We start from the raw sequence: 20483 nt of genomic DNA, 5'->3' as shown, positions 1-20483 counted from the left end.
ACATACCTACATATAAGACCTACTCCTGCAAGCTGCTCAGAAATCAAGTACCACCGGCTTCACTGGAATCTGAGGGTGCTAAGCACCTCACAGGATCAGAGCCACAGTTAGCTTACACTATAAAGAAGGAAGAAAGTTCTAAAACTTGATATTTCTATCTGCTTGATCTGAATTAATCTTTATATTTCAAAAAGTGCTGTACCATACAGCAACACCATATGAATAAATCTGACTTTCCAAACAAATGTTCACAGTCCCATTAATTTTTATTCCCATGTTGACACTTTCTGTAATAAAATCAATTGTAATTTTGCAGTAGTCAATGAAGCTTTTCTGTTATAGAATCCTGCCAAAGCAACAGAATATGCTACCCTTTACATATAGTTTATATTTGAACACCCTTCTCCCAAAGTAGAAAAATATTCTTGGCTGATAAAGTAAGTGCGTATATATTTGTTGCTTTTCTCTGTTTTGCCAGTCTTACTGGATCAATCGCTTAGCAAAACTACATGAAATAAAAATGGACTCAACAGCACTACCATAAATGTGCTCAAACACTTGACAGTTTCTATTTTATTCACAGTGGCAGGTTAGTTACCTTATTAAACATTATTTCAAAAGAATATGTAGTAAATTTAGTTTATCTGATTTTCATGTACACATGGGGCTAATGATGATAATAGAAAAATTATAGAACAGAACCTTGATATTAAACAGAAAAGATGCCAAACAACTGAGGAAGGCTACCTCCTTACCTCCCACCCCAATTTTTTTTTTTTAAAAAGAAACTGCAGTTTAGCTCAAGAGGTTTACACAGCACAATGGACTTAGTGATCTTCAAAGAAATGCTACAAATAAAGCATACAAGCTTATTCTATTCAGCTTTCAGCTAGAAACAGTTAACACTCCATACATTTGTAATGTATACTGTTTTAATAATCTGAAAAAGATCAACTATATCACACTTTCTTCTCTTAATACAAGTCATATCTTTTACGTAGTCACATTTCTTAAACAGGGATGCACAAATATAAAGGAGGGCCAACATTTGGCCCACTGGTATGTTTTTTGTTTTTTAATCTTCAGGGTATAGTGTTGATCAGGTGGAGGAATACTTGGAAAACATGGGAAATTGATAAGTGTGGTTTATTTTGGAATAAAGCACATTAATTAAAGATTTAAATTAAAATTATATATACCTATGCCTAATTTCATGTTTAAAAATATTTGTGAATTTTACAAAAGTAAATCCTTGCAGAACAAATTATTAAAGGCTCAGATTCATATTAACAGACTAAAGGATTGCACAACTGTATTTTATTTTAAAGTGCTGAATGAGAGATGCTTCCTAATCCACTACACATTAATTATTTTTTGTTGGTATAATCTTAAAAAAAAAAAGCAAAGCAGTGAAGATATTGGATTGCTGTAGAAACAATGAATACGTAATCAGCCATATGGCTGACATTCTGCACTAAAATATATAAATCTGACATGGCAAAGCTCAATACCCTCTGCAATTTCTTCCTGTATGTGTAGCACTTATGGAGCAATTATAGATTCCATCAGATCCTCAACCTCCTTGCTACATAGAATAACCCCTGTCATGGACAAGCTGAGTTGCAGATAGTTGGTTTTATTCCAGATCTCAGATTTGCTAGGCATTTAGTGAGCTCTGCAACACCCATGTCTGAGTCAAAGGAGAAGATGCCAAATAGGCGTCAGCAGTGTACTAATGATACTGCAATTTATATCATGTTCTAATTCCACACAACGCATTCCCAGAGGCTCTGTATAAATGTTGAACAGAAGATATGACAGATTGGAGTCTTGCAAATCTCCACAAATAAGAACCTTTGGGATGGAGCAGTCAACCATCACCACCTTCTAAAAAACTATCAGAAGCAATGAGCAAAACACCATTTTAAAGCTATTCCAGCCATCTTGATAAAGTTACACAGCTGTGTCAGCAAGTGCTGAAATCTGATAACAAGTCAAGGGATATCAATAAAGGTATCTGGCCTCTGCCCATTGCACAAGAAGATCAACAACTTCCATTAGTACCACTTCGTCTGAAATGTCACCAAATAAGGCCAGGGGCTTCAGAAGCTAGATATCTGTCATGTTTTCATGTTGCCATTTTCTTGATGATCTTTCACAAAAAAAGGAACTTCAAGAGTCAGACTGGGAGGTGGCTGATTGGAGTTCAGAATTTTCTTTTTTAGTAGTGGCCTAACTACAGTGTGTTTGAGGGATCCTAGAACCCAGTCTTCTCTGAGATGGGCACTAACAATCTCTTCCAAAACATAAGCTATGGTTCAGATGGGGTAGTTGGTATCTATTGTATTTAGGTGTATTTCAGTGTTATTTCCACAACATATATAATGCTTAGTTCTAGCCTGTAATCTGTTTCAAAACTTTTTATAATTCATTACATTTCTTTGCAACTTGCATATTGCATCAATAAAACCCATGATGTTATATACATAAACGTGTGTATCTATTTTTATATAAATTGTGTATCTGTTTTATAGTAGATGGGAAGGTAGGGGTATGGGTCTATATTAGCATAGGTGCCAACTCCACAGATGCTCCAGCCCTGGAGCACCCACAGAAAAAAATTAGCAGGTGCTTAGCACCCACCGGCAGTAGGGATATAAATAGGGTTTAAAAATAGTAACCATGTAACCTATTAAAATTCTATTGGTTAAACGGTTAACCATCAAGGAGCTGACATAGGCGAGGAACTAGGAGTGCAGGGGGTGCTGCAGCACCCTCAAGTTTTATATGGGGTCCCGGCCGCCAGCCCCACACGCCGGCCGGCAGCCGGGACTCTGGGCAAGGGGCCAGCAGCCAGGATACCAGGCATGGGCGGCAGAAGATGCTGGGGGTGGAGTGGGGTCAGGAAGAGGTGGGGCATGGGTGGGGACTTGGAGGAAGTGGTGGAGTGAGGGCGGGCCTGCGGCGGAGGGGGGTCGAGCACCCCCCTGGTAGAGAGGAAGTCGGCGCCTATATATATTGACACTCACTAGGTCTGTCTAAAGGAAAATTAACTCAAAAAAGGGTTCCTAGGCTTAAGCCTAATGGCATATAGCACAGCTCACCCCAGAACATGTTACATAGCTTATCTAAACTTACTACAAATTACAATGCTGGGGAACCTTAAACTAAAATCAGGGGTTAAAAAGGCACCACAATAATTGTTAATCTCTTTCAAAGTTCTCTCAATTAAAATCTTGGGGAGAAAATAAATTGTATTTTCCAAAGCAGAAACGACAAAGATGATGCTATGCAAGACACACTGCATCAGAAAACACACTAAAACTAAGTCATTATAGACTTTTTGTAATCAGTACACAAATTGTGAAAATTCTTCTTGATCTAGTCCTTCTTTAAGAAGCAAATCATCAGTTAAGCAATCAATTAGAACAGTGATCAAGTCCTGGGGAAAAACTGAATGCAACACAGTTTTGAAATTCCTCTTGGCAGTTCTGTTGGGAAGGGAACGATGAACTCTCTAAGGATAAAGGTAACAAAGGACTTTGGGAAGCAGGATGCACTCAGCACAAGAGGAAATGGGTCAGCAGAAATCAACAAATCAATCTTCCATGTTGAAGTTATTTTGTGTTGCCAGTTCCCACTACTTCAGTTCAGTTTTCCATCATGAAAGGTCAGTTCTTTAAAAGACTGCCGTCTGTGAACAGAGGTCCAAAGATGCTGCTGTATAATCTTTTAATCTTTCTAAGGGATGGACTGGAGAGGAGATGATGAAAGACTTTCAGTGCAAAATAGTATGGGGCAAGGGAACTGTCAGCTTCTTTCTGCTGATAATCTTACAGGCAGCCTCTCTCTACCAATGGACCTCCAAATCCAGTTTACTATTACTGTCATAGTCTACCACACTGAAATGGTGATCACATATTAATTATCTGCACTAAAAATAAGGTAAAACTATGTACAGATTTCTAGTTATGAATTAGAAATTGATGTTTACTTGGGGTATGTTGGCATTCATAACTACATACCTTAGAAAAATCACTATTGCACATCAAAGCAGTAGCAGATTTCTCAAGATACACAGCAATAATCATCTCATAATAAAATCAAAAGGGATAGATTAGATCCAATAGATTCTAACTTGTGTTAATAATACCTACATTGTACCAAGGAAATAAGGAAGATCTGAAAAAGAGCAGGTAAAGGTGAGGAAGTCAACGAATAAAACATGACAATTAAGAACAGAAATCACTTCATCTATAGTCAAGTTGCAATTTCCAGAAAGATAAAGAATTAACTTGCATAATTAATTGATAAAACACAGATTGAGATGAATTAACACAAATTTAAGTTGTGCCCAACAGATGAAAGTCCCATTGTTTTCAGTGAATTTTGCAGTTTTTATTTTTTCCTAAAGAAACACTATCAAGCTTTTAGAGCTCAAAAATTAGTTACACTGAATATTACAAGTTTTATTTATTTGCAGTTATAAAGATCAGGGTACTCACAAAGGACAGATGTTTGCTCTAACAGACTACTGTTAAAACAACCTCCCCCCCACAACACACTATAAATACAAATCAAGTGGGGGGAATGCATGCCATTACTAGTATGTTTAAGACACACCAGAAGGTATGGTTTTCTTTTTAGTAAACAAAAAAATAATAATAATTAAGTGAGTGGTTGAGGGAATCCTCATTTTGAAACCTTTAAAGAAAATGACCTTTGAGGGGTGAAAAGCTTGACAGTTTCCCCTTTAGCTATTTAAAACACATAACAAAGAATATTTTCATATCAGATTTCTAGATGAATTAAGTTCACTGAGTTTATGAATAATCAGTAACCTGTAACAAAAATGAGTATGAATCACACAGTTATAACCAAATCAAAATAGAGCATTATAATAGAAATGCTTGGGCAACCTTATCTGTGATTCTCATTAGCACTCCTGGAATAGTAACTCTAAAATATTTTAAATATTTCAGTCACGTTAGCTTTTAATTGCTTTTCTCAAACTAAATAATCCCACTATCAACCTTTTTTCCTTTGTTATTTTTGTTACCCTATACTATATTCTTGTAAATTTAACTATGTCTTTGTTCAAAGATGGTGATCAAAATTTGACATTACAGTATTATTGTGGACAATAATAAATAAAAATATACTGTAGTACAACACTTTTGTATTTACATAATATGACACTCTTGATACAGAACATACATTTTATGAACAAATTAAAAGTATCTTCTTGAGGATTGGGTAGAATGAGTTTGTGCACTAGCTGTTCACTTTCAGAGAGCTGGCTTCAAATCCTTCTTAAGGTCACAAATGAAAGTGAGTTACGGTGACACTAGTCATCATTTTACAAATTACAAAACCATCATACAATTTGGGACAGATTGGCAGTCTCTACTCAATAGGGGCCTGCGAATAGAACAAACAAAAGGGTTGCAGATTGCAAATGAAATGTTTGGAACATGTGCAATAAAAACTGCAAAATGCTCACCTATACTAGGATTGCCCCAAACCAATGCTCCCAGACTACTTGTTTTCATTAGTACTAACTTCATCCTCTAAATGTTTTGAAGACAGCTATTACTTTCACTACATTCATTACGTGGATTAATTAACTTATGTATAAACAATAAATATAGCCTTCTTACACCTTAGAAATTGTGTGTGATATATTATTAAGCTTGAAAAAATCCAAAACACAAACTGAATGCAAAACAAATCCCATAGCCAAGAGGAAAACAGAACTAGTAATTAAGAATAAATGTTTTAACCTGCATTAGCTGTCGGATCTTATTTATGCCTTCCAATCACAAGAGAACTCTGTATTCACATACTTTCCCCAAAAGGTGAAATCATTTCAGCATCTGATTAACAACAGTAAAAAACAAGGTTTATTCCATATAGACATTCCAGATCTAGTGCAAGCCATTTATTGCTCTATCTACTTAAAATCCTACGTCCTGCAGGAATTTTGTATTTTTGGGATTAAGATATTTCTCACTAAATGCATATTTTCCTTGGGTCAAATGAATCAGACTACTTTATAATGCTGATTCTTGTCAGCCATGCTATGCTTTTCACATTGGTGCTGTTGTTATGCAAGTATTTGGTCATAGGATTACACATTTCCAGAGAGATTAAATATTATTATATTTAAATAAATTTAGACTACTATAAGTCTATGAAAATAATAAAGCACTACACAGAAGTATTAAAATTATTTATAGCTGAATAATCAAGTGCAGTCCTATTCTGAAGTGACTCTAAAAATGGCATTGCACATATGGTAGCATCTCAATGATATCCAGATTAAACATGCTCAATTTACATGTGAAAAGGTATTTTGCCAACTATCAGCCCTGCAAACTTCAGGGGATCTGAAAGCCAAGATGGGTTCTTCCTTTCTTTCTTGTGCATCACCACCAGTTATAAGTATTATGAAAGCCAAATTTCCCCATCATTTATATACCTCTACATCACTATTTTCGCCAATGGATTTGCCCTGACAATCGATTGGCCCAGTAACTGGAATTTACAAAACAATTCTATTATTGATATGCAAGAAAGAATAGAATCTAGCGTACCTTCTTTTAGCTTTATTCCAAATAAAGAAAGCAGACCTGTTATGTAAAAAGGTACACATTTATACAGACCTTTTTCAAAATAGAATTTCACTCAAAAAGTACGACAAAGTATGTATATTTTTCTCTCTCTTACACACACACACACACACACACACACACACACACACACACACACACTCTCCTGAGAAGTAATCTGCCTGATTACTTTCATTTAATTTTCATAGCTAACTGACAATATTATGAATGCTTTATGGAGTCAGTAATCGCTCATCTACAATAGGCTGCTTTTTCAAAGCTGTTCCCCAACTCTGTTCTCTGCGTATATTGAACCATTATACAAGCAGGGCAGAGTTTAGGTACTGTGAGCCAAAAATGCAGGGTTAACTGGCACCAACATTACTCATGTAGATATAAACATCTCGAAGAACCATCATTACTGCTCAAAGTGAGTAACTTCCTCTTCTTCTTCTTCTTCTTCAAGTAGTGTCCCTACGGGTGCTCCACTCTAAGTGACTCCCGAGCAGTGCCTCTCCCCACCGGAGGCTGGGGCTTCGGAGTCGAGTCTGTTATAGAAGATAGCACCGTGGCACCGAATGTGGCGTCTGCAGCAGAGTTCCCCAGAATGGCATAGTGTTGTGCGAAGGTATGTGCAGATGCCTCAGTAGCTGCTCCGCAGATTTCTGATATACAGATACCCTTGGAGTAGGCGACGGACGAGGAGACAGATCTCGTAGAAACTGCTGTACCTTTTGATCTATCTGCAATGGAGAGGAAGAGTCTCAGAGATTTTCTAAAAAAATCTTGTCCTGTCCCAATAGAAGACCAAGGTTCTCCTCATGTCGCGCATATGGAGGATGGCTTCTCTGTTATCCTGATGAGGTTTGGGATAAAAGGTTGGAAGGTGAATAAGCGGTTTCACGTGAAATGCGTAAGTAACCGTGGGAGTGAACTTCGGATGTGTCTAAGCATGACTTTGTCAGGAAAGAACACTATGAAGGGGGTATGTGCCATTGGACCCGCTATCTTCCCTATCCTTCTTGCCGAGGTTATAGCGATCAGGAACGCCATCTTCATGGAAAGGTGAGTTAGAAAGTAAGTGGCCATGGGTTCAAATGGCAGCCTATTCAGTCCTTTTAACACTAGATTGAGATCCCATTGTGGAGGGAAGCCTGGGTTGAGGAAAGAGGTTCACATTGCCTTTGAGAACCCTCTTCGTAGTCAGGTGGGAGAAAATTGAGTACCCTTCTACCTGCTGGTGGAAGGTCGCAATTGCTGTTAAGTGGATTTTTAGTGAGCTAATAGAAAGTCCTTATTTCTTGAGAGTCAACAGATAGTCTAGGATTACAAGTAGAGTGACTGCATCCGGGGTGACGCTTTTGGGCTGGCACCATATTCGAAATCTAGTCCACTTTTGTAGGTAGGTACGACAGTTAGCTACTCTTCTACTGTGTAATAACACTTCCTGTATCTCCTCAGAGCAAGATGTCTTTATGTGCTTGAACCACAAAGGAGCCAGGCTTTGAGCCGCAGTATCCACAGGCTGGGATGGAGAGAGTGTGCCTCTTGTTCTGCAACAGAAGGTAAGGAGTCATTGGAAGAGTCATGGTGGACAGAACACCAGTTGTGACAGGTAAGGATACCATGTGTGTCTGGACCAGGTGGGAGCAATCAACATAATATTTGTTTTTTCTCTTTTTATTTCCAAGAGGATTTTCAGTAATAGAGGGAATGGAGGAAAAGGTATAAAGGCGGCCCTTGTCCCATTAGAGGAGGAGAGCGTCCCGCAGGGAGTGTAATCCGATCCCCCCTCTGGAGCAGTACTGTGGATGTTTCTTGTTCTGATAAGTGGTAAACAGGTCTATTGTGGGTGTCCCCCATTGTCAGACGATTCAGTGACACTCCACGACATATATCACCCATTCATGATCATGTGGGAATTTGTGGCTGAGACTCTCCACTGTTGTGTTGTGCACACCCGGTAGGTAGGCTTCATGTGACATTGTGGGAAATGCAGCAGTGCAGTTCCATAGCTTTAGTGCTTTCATGCACAGGGAGGGTGATCTCGCACCTCCTTGTGGGTTTATGTAATATATGCATGTTCATATTATGTTGTTCATAATGACTTTTGTGTGCATGCCTCTGATCAGCAGGAGCAAGTGAGCACACACATTTCTTACCGCTCTGAGTTCAAGCGGGTTGATGTGACAACATGTCTTGGATGGAGACCATTTGCCCTGCACTGTGAGATCGTTGAGATGTGCGCGCCCCATCCTATGAGGGATGCATCAGTGGTAGCGATAGGGAAGGCTGAACAAATGTAATTCCTCTGCAGATGTTTATTGGGTCTTTCCACCAATTCAAGGATTGTCTGATCTTGGTGGGCACCGATAGTAGTTTATGTTGTCTCTGTTCAGTCTGTAAACCAAACCAAACCAAACCAAACCACGCTTGGAGGCATCTCATGTGCAGTGTGGCCGATGTTAACAGAAGCTGGAGGCAGTGTCTGGCCGAAATTTGGGCGCTGTCTCTAGAAGTGTGAAGAGGCTGAGGAATCTGTGATGTGGGAGGAGCCCCCTCACATGGACGGAGTTGAGGCCAGGTCCTATGAATTTTAACCTCTGTACCACAGTTAGTCAATTTTTGTGCATTAATTTGAAAGCCCAGATTCTGAAATAGATGGCTGATTCGTAGGGCTTCGGTGAAGGGAACGTGCCCTGAGGAGACAATCATCCAGGTAAGGATAATCATAATGCCCTGGGAGTGTAAGTGGGCCGCCACTATGGAGAAGACCTTGGAGAATACTCTAGGGGCCAATGAGAGGCCAAAAGGGAGTATTCTGTACTGGCAGTGGTCTTGGCCTAGTGTAAACCTGAGGTCTCATCTGTGACTTGGTATGATACAAATGTGGAAAGGTCAAGGGCTGAGAACCAGTCTCCTTTTTCTAATCCTGGAATAATTGTTGCTAATGTGACCATCTTGAATTTCTGAGCCTTGACAAATTTGTTGAGCACTCTGAGGTCTAGAATGGGTCTCCATACTCCCTTTTTCTTCAGTATGAGGAATTAGCAAGAGTAGAAGCCTTTGCCTCTTAGATGTTTGGGCACTGGCTCTATGGCTCCTGTGTTGAAGAGATGGCTTATCTCCTTTCATAGCAGGATCTCATGAGAAGGGTCCCTGAAGAGGGTCGGGGATGTTTTTTGGGAGGGAGGGAGGCGAAATGTATGGAGTACCCATCTCAAATAATCTCCAGCACCTATTTGTTGGAGGTTATCCATTCCCAGAGGCTGCAGAATGGGGTGAGATGGCATCCAAAGAGATGGGTGAGGTTTTCCAGCATCAGTCGGTGTTGAGGAGAGTGGTCTATGGGCACCTCAACCAACCTACCAAAACTGTCGCTTTGAGGAGGAAGGTTGAGAGGAAGTAGATTGAGATCCCAAGGGTTTCTGTCTGGGGAACCTGGACTTCTTCCTCTGAGGTTCATATGACCTTTGAGATGGATATCGCGACAAATGGGGTTTGAATGACAGCTGATGGCTGTACTTTCTCTTATACCCAGGTGTGTAGATCCCGAGGGATCAAAGAGTAGCCCTGGAGTCTTTTAAGGTGTGGAGGAACGATTCAGTCCTTTCAGCAAATAGTTTTGTCCCTTGAAAAGGCAGGTCCCTCCACAGTTGTTTGAACCTCTTTTGGGAAGCTTAATAGGTGCAGCCAAGGGGCTCATCTCATCATGATGGCATCAGAGATGGAACGTGCCGCTCTGTCAGAGCATTGAGTGCAGACTGGAGAGATGTATTTGCCACCAGTAGGCCTTCATTGACCATGGCCTTGAATTGTTCCTTGTGCAAATCTGGGAGCTGCTCAATAAAGGAATTGAGTTTTGAATAGCTCTGGTAATCATATTTCGCCATTAAGGCTTGATAGTTCGCAATACTGAACTGAAGAGTGGCTGAAGAGTATGTTTTCCTGCCAAAAAGGTCCAGGCGCTTCCAGTCTTGGTCATAGGGAGTGGATTTGAAATGGTGCTGGCAGCCTTTTGAGTTAACTATGTGCACTGTGATCAAATTGGGAGGTGGGTGGGAGAAGAGAAACTTCATGTCTTTCACCGGCACATAATACTTTTTGTTGGCCCGCTTACATGTTGGTGGGACTGACACGGGGATCTGCCATATGAGTTTGGCAGGGTCCAAGAGTGCCTCATTAACAGGGAGGGCTACTCTGGACGAGGTAGAAGAATGTAAAATGTCCACTAGTTTGTGGTGTGACTTGGTCACCTCTGGTAGTGGTATCTGCAGTGCCTCTGCCACCCACTGGGACAACTCCTGTTGAGAAGGAACTGTGTAGGGTTTCCCCCCCCCCACAGCACTGGTTTGCCTCGTGCAGGCTGAACGGACATCACTACCAAAGTTCTCCGATCAGCAGCACAGGGACGCAGACACCCCTACAGTGGAGCACCCATAGAGACACTACTCGAAGAAGATAGTGAGCTTAAGCCGAGAGCAGATTTTAATTTTTAGGCTCAGGCCTGTTGATACATCTGTATTTTAAATACAGATCAACAGTTTGTCTGGAAGGCAATAATCAAATACTATTTCTCCAGATCAGGCTTTGGGTCTTCCTGAGCTGTAGAACAATACGATTTTCCTAGACTAGTGATCATAAAGGAAAATTACTGACCTGCAATTTTACTTCTCTGAAAATCTCACAAGTTTCTCCTATCCAGTATATTGCACCTTGAATGAAAGACAGACCATGAATAACCTCTGCCTTTGGGTTTTTTGGCGCTCTGAAGCACCAGTAACTGAGCACATATCACTCCTTGCCCTACACCTCAGAGCCCATTCCAACTGTCAGTGCCTCATCCCTAATATAACCTTCTAAATGGACCCCTGACTGAAATCAGCATAGGAGTTCCTTGCAGAAGCTGCACACCAGAATGTAGAGGTTCCTGCTCTAGCTATTCTGCAATGAAACTCATCTTTTTCTGATCACTGCTGTATGCTTTTATCATTCTTCTGAACTTCTGCTAAAAGCTTCTTCGAGCCAGTAAAATGTGGTTACTTGGTGACAAGATGCTTCTTTAAAGCCTCCAAGATAATTTTGGTTTATGTTCTGTTTTGATTAATCTTTGACTCTACAAAATCAAGTCTCTGCACCTGAAGCTTCAATATTGAAATTTTCTTTAAAGCTCTGATGCTTGACTTTTAAACTTGACACAGTGTCAACTTGGGTATTGATCTTGAGCTACTGTTACTCCTGGGGGAATTCTGCACCAAAAAATTAAAAATTCTGTGCACAATATTTTAAAATTCTGCCAAATTCTGCAAATTTTATTTGTTAAAATAACACAATATAATCATGCCAGTTTCAATTATTTCGGTAATTTATTTCAAAATATCTGTCAGCAAGTATGTCTGTAACAACACAGACCCAAAAAAAGAAGATTCTGGTAATTTTTTTTTGACAAATAGATTCCTTATTAGGCATATTAATACAGTAACTTCTCACTTAACGTTGTAGTTATGTTCCTGAAAAATGCGACTAAGTGAAACGATGTTAAGCGAATCCAATTTTCCCATAAGAATTAATGTAATTATATATATATATATACATATACACACACACACATACATACACACACACACACACACACATAACACACACCCCCTCAAGGGTTTACTCATTGTTGTTAATGTAGCCTCACACTCTACAAGGCAGCACGAATGGAGGGAGGGGAGACAGCATGGCAGAGAGACACACTGTGTGTGTGAGAGAGAGAGAGATGCGCATTGCTCCTTTAAGTACTCTGACCCCACTCTAAGTACACTGCCTTTTTAAAATCGATCAGCAAGCCGAGACGGCAGCTGCTGCCAGGAAGCTCCCTCTGTCCTGAGCCCTGTCCTGTGTCCCCCCTGCTCTATGGAAGATGGGGTAAGCGGAGTGCAGGAGCAGGGGGGAGGGGGATACCCTGACTTTAGTGCCCCCTGCCCCCTCTCCCCCACACAGCAAGCAGGAGGCTCCAGGGAGCAGCTCCAAGACAGAGGGCAGGAGCAGCACATGGCAATGGGGGGAGGGACAGCTGAACTGCTGGCAATTGATAGCCTGCTGGGCAGCTGCTGCACAGGGAACTTAGGGGAACAGGGAGCTGATAGGGGGGTTGCCGGTCCACCCTGGTTCCAGGCCCCCACCAGCTAGCTGCAACGGGCTGCTCTTCCTGCAAGAAGCAGACAAAGCAGGCGGCTGCCAAACTACGTTATAAGGGAGCATTGCACAACTTTAAATGAGCATGTTCTCTAATTGATCAGCAATGTAACAACGAAACCACGTTAACCGGGACGACTTTAAGTCCAAAGAGAGACTGCTGAACTTGAATTAATATGCAAATTAGATACAATTAACTTAGGTTTGAACAGAGACTGGGAATGGTTGGGTCATTACACTAATTGAATCTATTTCACACTTTCTATGGGTCATCTCGATTATCACTTCAAAGGTTTTTTTCTCTCTCCTGCTGATGATAGCTCATCTCAATTGATTGGCCTCTTACAGTTGGTATGGCTACTCCCACCTTTTCATGTTCTCTGTATGTATAAATATCTTCTTTCTTTCTGTGTGTTCCATTCTATGCATACGATGAAGTGGGCTTGTAGCCCACGAAAGCTTATGCTCAAATAAATTTGTTAGTCTCTAAGGTGCCACAAGTACTCCTGTTCTTTTTAAGTGAGGAGTTACTGTACAGAACTTTGAGTAATTCATTTAAATTACAATACAGAACTGTATTTCCTGCACCTGTCAGAAGCAGTGCAAAGGCTTAGGGAAGTCAGGGGTAAGGGAGGAGCTGAGGGAGAGGGAAGGAGCCTGGAGTGAACCTGGAGGATTGTTGGGTGTGGGTGGAAGAAGTATGGAACAGGTTTTTTGGGGGATGAGCGGCAGAATTATTAGGGAGTTGGGGAGCCTCCCCCATGCAGACCCTGGCTGACCCCAAGCCTCTCCCATTCAGTCAGGCACATCTGCCCCGTCCCCACACCTCCCATGGGTCTCTGCAGCCTCCTCCCTCATCCCCATGTGTCCCTGCAGCTCCTCTCCCCCTCCCCTACCCCAACACTGTCACTCCACTAGCTCCTGAGCCTGCCCCCCAGTCTGCCCCCCCCACTAGCCACTCTGAACCCCAGTCTGTGACCCCCCCCCCCCCAGCAGCCCTGTGTGCCCCACTCTGTCCTAACTTGGCTCCGCGGGCAGGGTGCTGTGATGAACTTCTACTTCTGCGGGAATTCTGCGCCACTGGGCACGCACAGAATTCCGCCCCCCCCCCCCCCCCCCCCCCCCCCCCCACCCAGAAAATACATTGTGCCACAGAAGTGCTGCAGTTCTCCCTTTTACCCACCAGAGACCGCTATGGCACTAGAACAGTCAGCTGTGTTCATGCTGCTGGCTGTTCTGGTGCCACAGAGGCCTCTGGTGGGTGAAAGGCGGAACTGAAGCACTTCTTGGGCAGAAATTTATTTTCTGTGGGGAAAAAATCTGAGACATGAATTCTGCGCATTTGTAGTGGCGCAGAATTCCCCCAAGAGTATACTGTTTCAACTCTTGTTAGATACATACTCGTACCACCTTTTTCATGTAGGGGGGGCTAATCCTGCAATAGATGATGGATCAGACTCCAACTTTGCCTGAGAACAAAACATGCACAAAGTGCAAATAGTCCTTGTGTTGTAATTTGATAGTAAATATCTCAATTAAGATGTTTCAGAGGGACTGGCAGCAGGAATGGAACATGTATAACAGGGAGGAAGGGTGCTCATGTTCAAACCAGCACCCTAGATGGCCAAAAATATAACAGCTGGAGAGAAGGAATGTCAAGCAAGTTTGACACCTAGAAACCACAACAGCAAAAAGTACAACTGCCTGTTGATCTAAGATATGACAGTGATGTCAGAGCACAAATGCCTATCAAGACAAGGCTCAAGTAGGTCTCAAATTGGTAGCAGTTTCACTATGTCTGTCACTTCACAGTGACTGTCCTTATACAGTAAATGAATTGACTGAGTGCACATGTTATTTGACAGTCATTTCAGATCACCACAACACATCACAGTAATTTTGTAGTTGCATTCCACTCAGACTGGAGCCAAAAGGCAAACTGTAAGTCACATTCTAATTTACATATCTGATATATTAATTAGTCCTTGAAGCCATGATCAAGTTATGTAGATATGCATACCTCTTTTAAGAGTGCAAAAAATTGTATTGGGTTTTGACCCTTGCCAGGATTTTTTTTTAAATTGCATTAAAAATGCAGCATTTATTTTATCCATTCTACAGACTTATGAAATTCCTGTATCAAGTTTATACAAATAAGAACCAATCAACCATCTGTATGCTTGTGAAAACTGAACTGACAGCACTGAAAATCCAGATCGTCTCTCCACAAAATGGTTTCAGTACTGGGAGCTGCAGTGCCTTTTTCCTTGATACAAGACTACTACGGTCTACATTTTGGGGGGGCAAAGCAGTAATTTAGTGCTCAGTGGAATAGGGTAATTTAATGGTAGCTGTAAAGCTTTCTATAATGTGAACATCTATTTCCACTAAAAATTGGAGAAAGAGCAACTCATTTCCTATAGGGCACTTACCTAGCTATTTGAGCTGGTTTGTCAGAACTTGCCATCAAAAGACTGCATTCCATTAACAATTGCCCTCCCTTTTTTATTCTAGAAGAGGATTTTTTCCTTCAACTCCCTTCCTCAAAATAAAAACCCAGTAAGAGTTAAAAATATGATACTACACTATGCTCTGTAAAAAATTAATCACGCTTTCCTATTCTACATTTTTAGTTTTAAACTTCATTTATAGTTTGAGAACAAGTGAAAGATGATATTTTATAGAAAAACAAATCCAATACAAAATGAATCAGAGGCAGAATAGTAAAACATCATTCAATACTACAAACATTTGAAGACAAATCTTAATTCCTATGTTTGTTTATTCTGGTAATTTTAGAGAGACTATTACCACCTCTACTTTATATCTTGGTAACCCAACCTGTGTAAGATTACCTAAGCATCAATGGTGATTTTTTTAGGTTCCACTAAAAATTCTGAATCACTGTCACCCACCTGCACAAACCAAAATGGGAGTGATTCCTCCTATATTCAAAACTACTGACTCCTTCAAACCAACATGACCCCCTCTTTTGCCACAAATTTTCTATGGTACCCATTCCTATTCTTGTCCTTCTGCTTCCTAGATCATTCACCTTCAGCTAAGAATTAAGCATGTTACGCTATTGCAAGACACAAGAAAATAACAACATGAAATGGATAACAAAGGTCTCGTGGTTCTGAAACAATTATCTCAGCAATGTATCTGGACTATATAACCTCAATCAATTCAACTTTTTTTTTTATTCCAAGATCAGTTGATGGCAAGTGCTACTATCTATGCAAACTTTTTATTTTGGTAAATTTGAGAAAGACATTTATCCTCTGTCCAATAGTATAGGCAAACATTTAAGGTAGTTTATATATTTAGAATGTAAGGCTTTCCAATTTTTTTTTCAAGAGGTGGGGGGTAGGAACATAACTGGAACAAGTTATCACTTGGAACAAAGTTCCACCACCAAAATTTGATTCTATTCTATTCACTCCTAAGCAATGGACTGAATTGTTCCATTTTGGGTGTAGAAGTTCAACCAAAGAAAACTGCACCGTGGCTGCAAACTCTTCAAAATGCTTTTATCTGCCCACAAGCACAGACTCCATCTTCCTCAGGTTCAGCTTCAATTAGCTGTTCTTTGTCCATGATCATCTTTAAGGCCCATACCATACTATATAAGGTCTCACTGCAAGAAAAAGCCTCTTGGGTAAAGTCACCTGTTAGTAAAGAAAATATCCTTTTCCATGATGGCAAACCTAATATCAGTATAGGTGACAAAAAAAAAATCAACCATAATATTTCCTCCTTGCATTCATTGCTGATTTCTCCCAGATTCAGTGGCATTGAGAGATATTATAGTATTTCTTAGGCAGCTTTTTAATTACTTTTTGTACACTGAACACAATGAAACCTATACAGTATCCCTTACCCTTATTTTGTTTATTCCCCAATACAAAAGATACAGTATTAGACATTAAAGTATGTATTGGTAATTATATTCAGACAGTACTTTCCAATAACTTGTCAAGCCCATCTGTGCTGTACTCCCTATTTACCTGCCATTTGTGTGTATGCGCACACAAGCCTGCCTACCTTTGTATATTTGTCTGTAAAAGTTACACACATTACTGTGAAAATAAGCATATGCCATAATCATTGCATCTTGGCAGGCAGGGGTAGTGAAGTTCATTATAGCATGTTTCTGTTCCAAATCAGTAACTGTATTACTGGGTCATGATGCAATTTGACATCAGTATTCTATAATATTTTAATACACAAATTCTAATGTTGCGTTTACAATTTTCCCTGCATGTTTTAATTATTTAAAAATTCTACCGAATTTAATTAATTCAAAAGCTATTTTATTATGGATAACTGGAAACTACACAGATGTAGATGCAGCAAATGCCAACCTACTATTATTATATAGTTATAGACATCACTCTTAGCCACACAGTAGGGGTTTTGCATTGCAAACCTAATACAACCTAGATTAGTATTATTAATGTCCACTGTGTGCTAGGCAACAGAACCAGAACCATTAGCTGGCACTGCTAAACAGTAAATGGGGATAATTTACATATTATCAAATTAATATTATAGGGCCATTACACTACTTTAGTAAGGGCCAACTCATTGTAGAAAAAGATGCAACTTCTACTTCTGAGGGAATTCTGTGCCAAAAAATTAAAAATTCTGCAAAATTTTGCATATTTTATTTGTCAAAATAACACTATATAATCACACCAGTTTCAATTATTTTGGTAATATTTATTTCAAAATACCTGTCAGCAACTATGTCTGTAACAATACAGGTATAAAAAATATTTCCCCAGGAGTAGAGAGTTAAAGAAACCCCTACAACAACCCAGTTCCGGTTTCTTTGCCCTCTCCCACACAGAGCCAAGCCGGGGGGCCAGACACCAACACACCCTGCCCCCAGCCCAGACAACCGCACCCCTCCCTGCCAGAGCCCAGCTGTGCCTCTCCAGCCCAGACACTTGCACCTCCTCCCGCAACCCCCAGAATCCAGCCATGGGGCACCCGCCAACTCAGACACCCACACCCCCTACACTCCCAGAGCCCAGGGATCCAGAGGGAGAAACAGCCTGATGCTGGGTCCCCGGCTTGTGTGGAGTTTCCTACACACCGTCTCCTCCCTTCAGGGCGTGCCAGGAACTAGGGTGACCAGACAGCAAATGTGAAAAATCAGGACGGGGGTTGGGAGGGTAATAGGAGCCTATATAAGAAAAAGACCCAAAAATCAGGACTGTCCCTATAAAATCAGGACATCTGGTCGCCCTACCGGGAACTGCAGCTGCCCAGAACCCTCCAGCTGCCCAGAACCCTCCAGCTCCTTCCTTCCCTCTCCCCAGTGGTGTCTTCTATTTGCGAGCTGAGCTCTGCCAGGTCCAGTAGCCCCCAGTGGCAGCCAGTGGCTCTGAAGACCATTTCTCTGGGGGGAAAAGGAAATTCGGTGCAGAACATTAATTTCTGCACAGATTCGGCATTGCTCAGTGGCACAGAATTCCCTCAGGAATAAACTTCAAAAACCTAAACCAACAGTAATACAGTAAAGAGTCCTTGTCATAATTACTGATAAAATTCCCAGATGTTAGGAGCCTGAGCCCAGAAGACTGTCTGAATAAATACGATCCAGACTTAACTGCTGTTTTCAAACATTACATAAACACAAAGACAAAAAAAAAAAAATCTTTATCTAGCTATCAAATGCTACACTAAAACTGCCACCCTCTCCAGTTCAGCTCAAATTAACCATTAGCAGAGTCACTTTCATACAAAGATGGTGAACCTGATGTTAGGCGGACGGACATCACTGACAACGCTCAGAGAATTCACCATTATTCATATTTTGGTTGCAGCAAAAGTCTTAGGGTCTGTCTATACTGCAAAAACAAGAGGTAGGTTTTTAACTCAAGTTAGCTAACCTGGGTTAAAATAACAGCAAACACAAGGCAACTCAGGTTTTAACTTGGGTTAGCAGCTCGAGTTCAACTCCAGGGTTCCCTATAGGCTTCAACTCCAGCATCTAAACTGTTTCACTATTTTAATCAGAGTTCGCTAACTCAAGTTCAGAACACACACACAGACATTTATTTTGCGATGTAGACACACCTTTGGCTTGAAAATCTGTCCCTACTGGAGTGAATGGGAGTACTGCCATTGCAATCAATGGAAACAGGACTTTACCATTAGAGTCTAACTGGCAGTAAGCCAGCTGTTCACTAATCATGGAAAGGAACCATCTGATCAGTGGTGCACTCTCCCAGAGAAACAAGTGGAGAAGAAACCCATCTGGCAGGAAAATCTGCATTTCATTATATGTTTATACATGTTAAAGGGGTAAGTCTAAATGTGCTGCTCAGTAAATGAGGTTATCCAAATACACCGATGATGAACTAATACAAATAATGTTACAAGAGCCATTTTAACAAAAGTGTCTTTGCACCTACAGTGCACAGGTCAAAGAAGCATTTATACCACAGCACATTCTTGTTATCTACAGTAAATCCAGAACTAAGTTCAATGTGGGAATACGGGTAACATGCATTCTTCAGCCCACCATGAAGTTCAGAAAACACCAGGTCCAAATAATCCAGTACCAACAACACTTATCTACACACGTTATTTGCACATTCCAAAAAATGGCACTCCCAACTTTGGCAGCAGAGATTCAAAAAAGAATGTTCTGGAGGCCTCATTTGTAGGCTTCATTGTTTTTATAAAATATATAACATTTACTAATACAGTATGAGCAGAGTACTTTTTAAATTATATATTTTGTTATTTTCATTGGATTGAAGTTCAGCCTGGCGCACAGATTGCACACAAGGCACTCTACCTCACCAAAATCCTACAGTCAGGCTACAGCAGTGGACCCACATGCTGGTGGCCTCAACACCACTCACCCATTGGCAGACGTAGTGGTCTCATCAGACAATGTGCGGACAGGGTGGGTCAGCAAGGAAGCAATGGGTTCTAAACTTACACTAATCCACTGCCTTAATATCCCACATAAATAGCACGGAAGGATTGTGGACACTATTCCAGTCATAGAATGGAGCAAAAACTACAGAGAATAGGCTGCTGCAGTGCTATCTCATGCCATGGAGCCTGGTTTAGGGATGAGTGGATTTCATCTCCCCAGTTCCCATGCACTTCACCTGATTATTTGGGCTTTCTGTAAGTGAGGTAACTTTCACCTTTACTGGCTCACTTGCAAAATTCAGTAAATCCCAATGGGTTTCCTCAACATTAACACAAACTAGATGGGTTCTACTGTATAATATTCTACAAGAACTTTTCTTATCAATATTTTTATTTTTCTTCAAGTAATGACATTCCAAGACAAACATTTTATATATTTAAGGTTGTAAAGGAATATATTAGTTAATTTAAAATATTAGATCATTTTAGCTACAAAATCAATCACAATTTTTCCCCCATCCACCAACAATTCCCTTACCAGGGACTATCTAGACAAAAACGTCCAGGACTATTATACAAAAACGCGAACTTACAAGGAGCCATCCTAGAAGAGGTATAAACAAACCTGTAAAAACTAAGATTTCTGAAAACTGAAGAGTGCACTCCTGGAAACACACACAGGCAATCAAACAATTCTGTAAGAGGCGCCTTGGTACAAAGATATCTTTCTTACATACTTGATATGAGCAAGCTGTCTTCATAATATCAGCGAAGTCCATAAAATTT

At 40.6% G+C, this 20483-nt stretch overlaps 1 protein-coding gene across 4 annotated transcripts in view; it reads right to left on the bottom strand.

The window, feature by feature from the left end:
• PPP2R5E (protein phosphatase 2 regulatory subunit B'epsilon) overlaps nucleotides 1-20483 on the bottom strand; it is a 107836-nt gene that overhangs the window by 40933 nt on the left and 46420 nt on the right. The window lies entirely within an intron of this gene.

The sequence above is a fragment of the Terrapene carolina genome, unplaced genomic scaffold (genome assembly GCF_002925995.2).
Source record: "Terrapene carolina triunguis isolate 2854851 unplaced genomic scaffold, T_m_triunguis-2.0 Scaffold189, whole genome shotgun sequence".
Classification (NCBI taxonomy): Eukaryota; Metazoa; Chordata; order Testudines; family Emydidae; genus Terrapene; species Terrapene triunguis.
The sequence above is the reverse complement of the archived record's forward strand: the minus strand, read 5'-3'. Positions and strand labels throughout refer to the sequence as shown.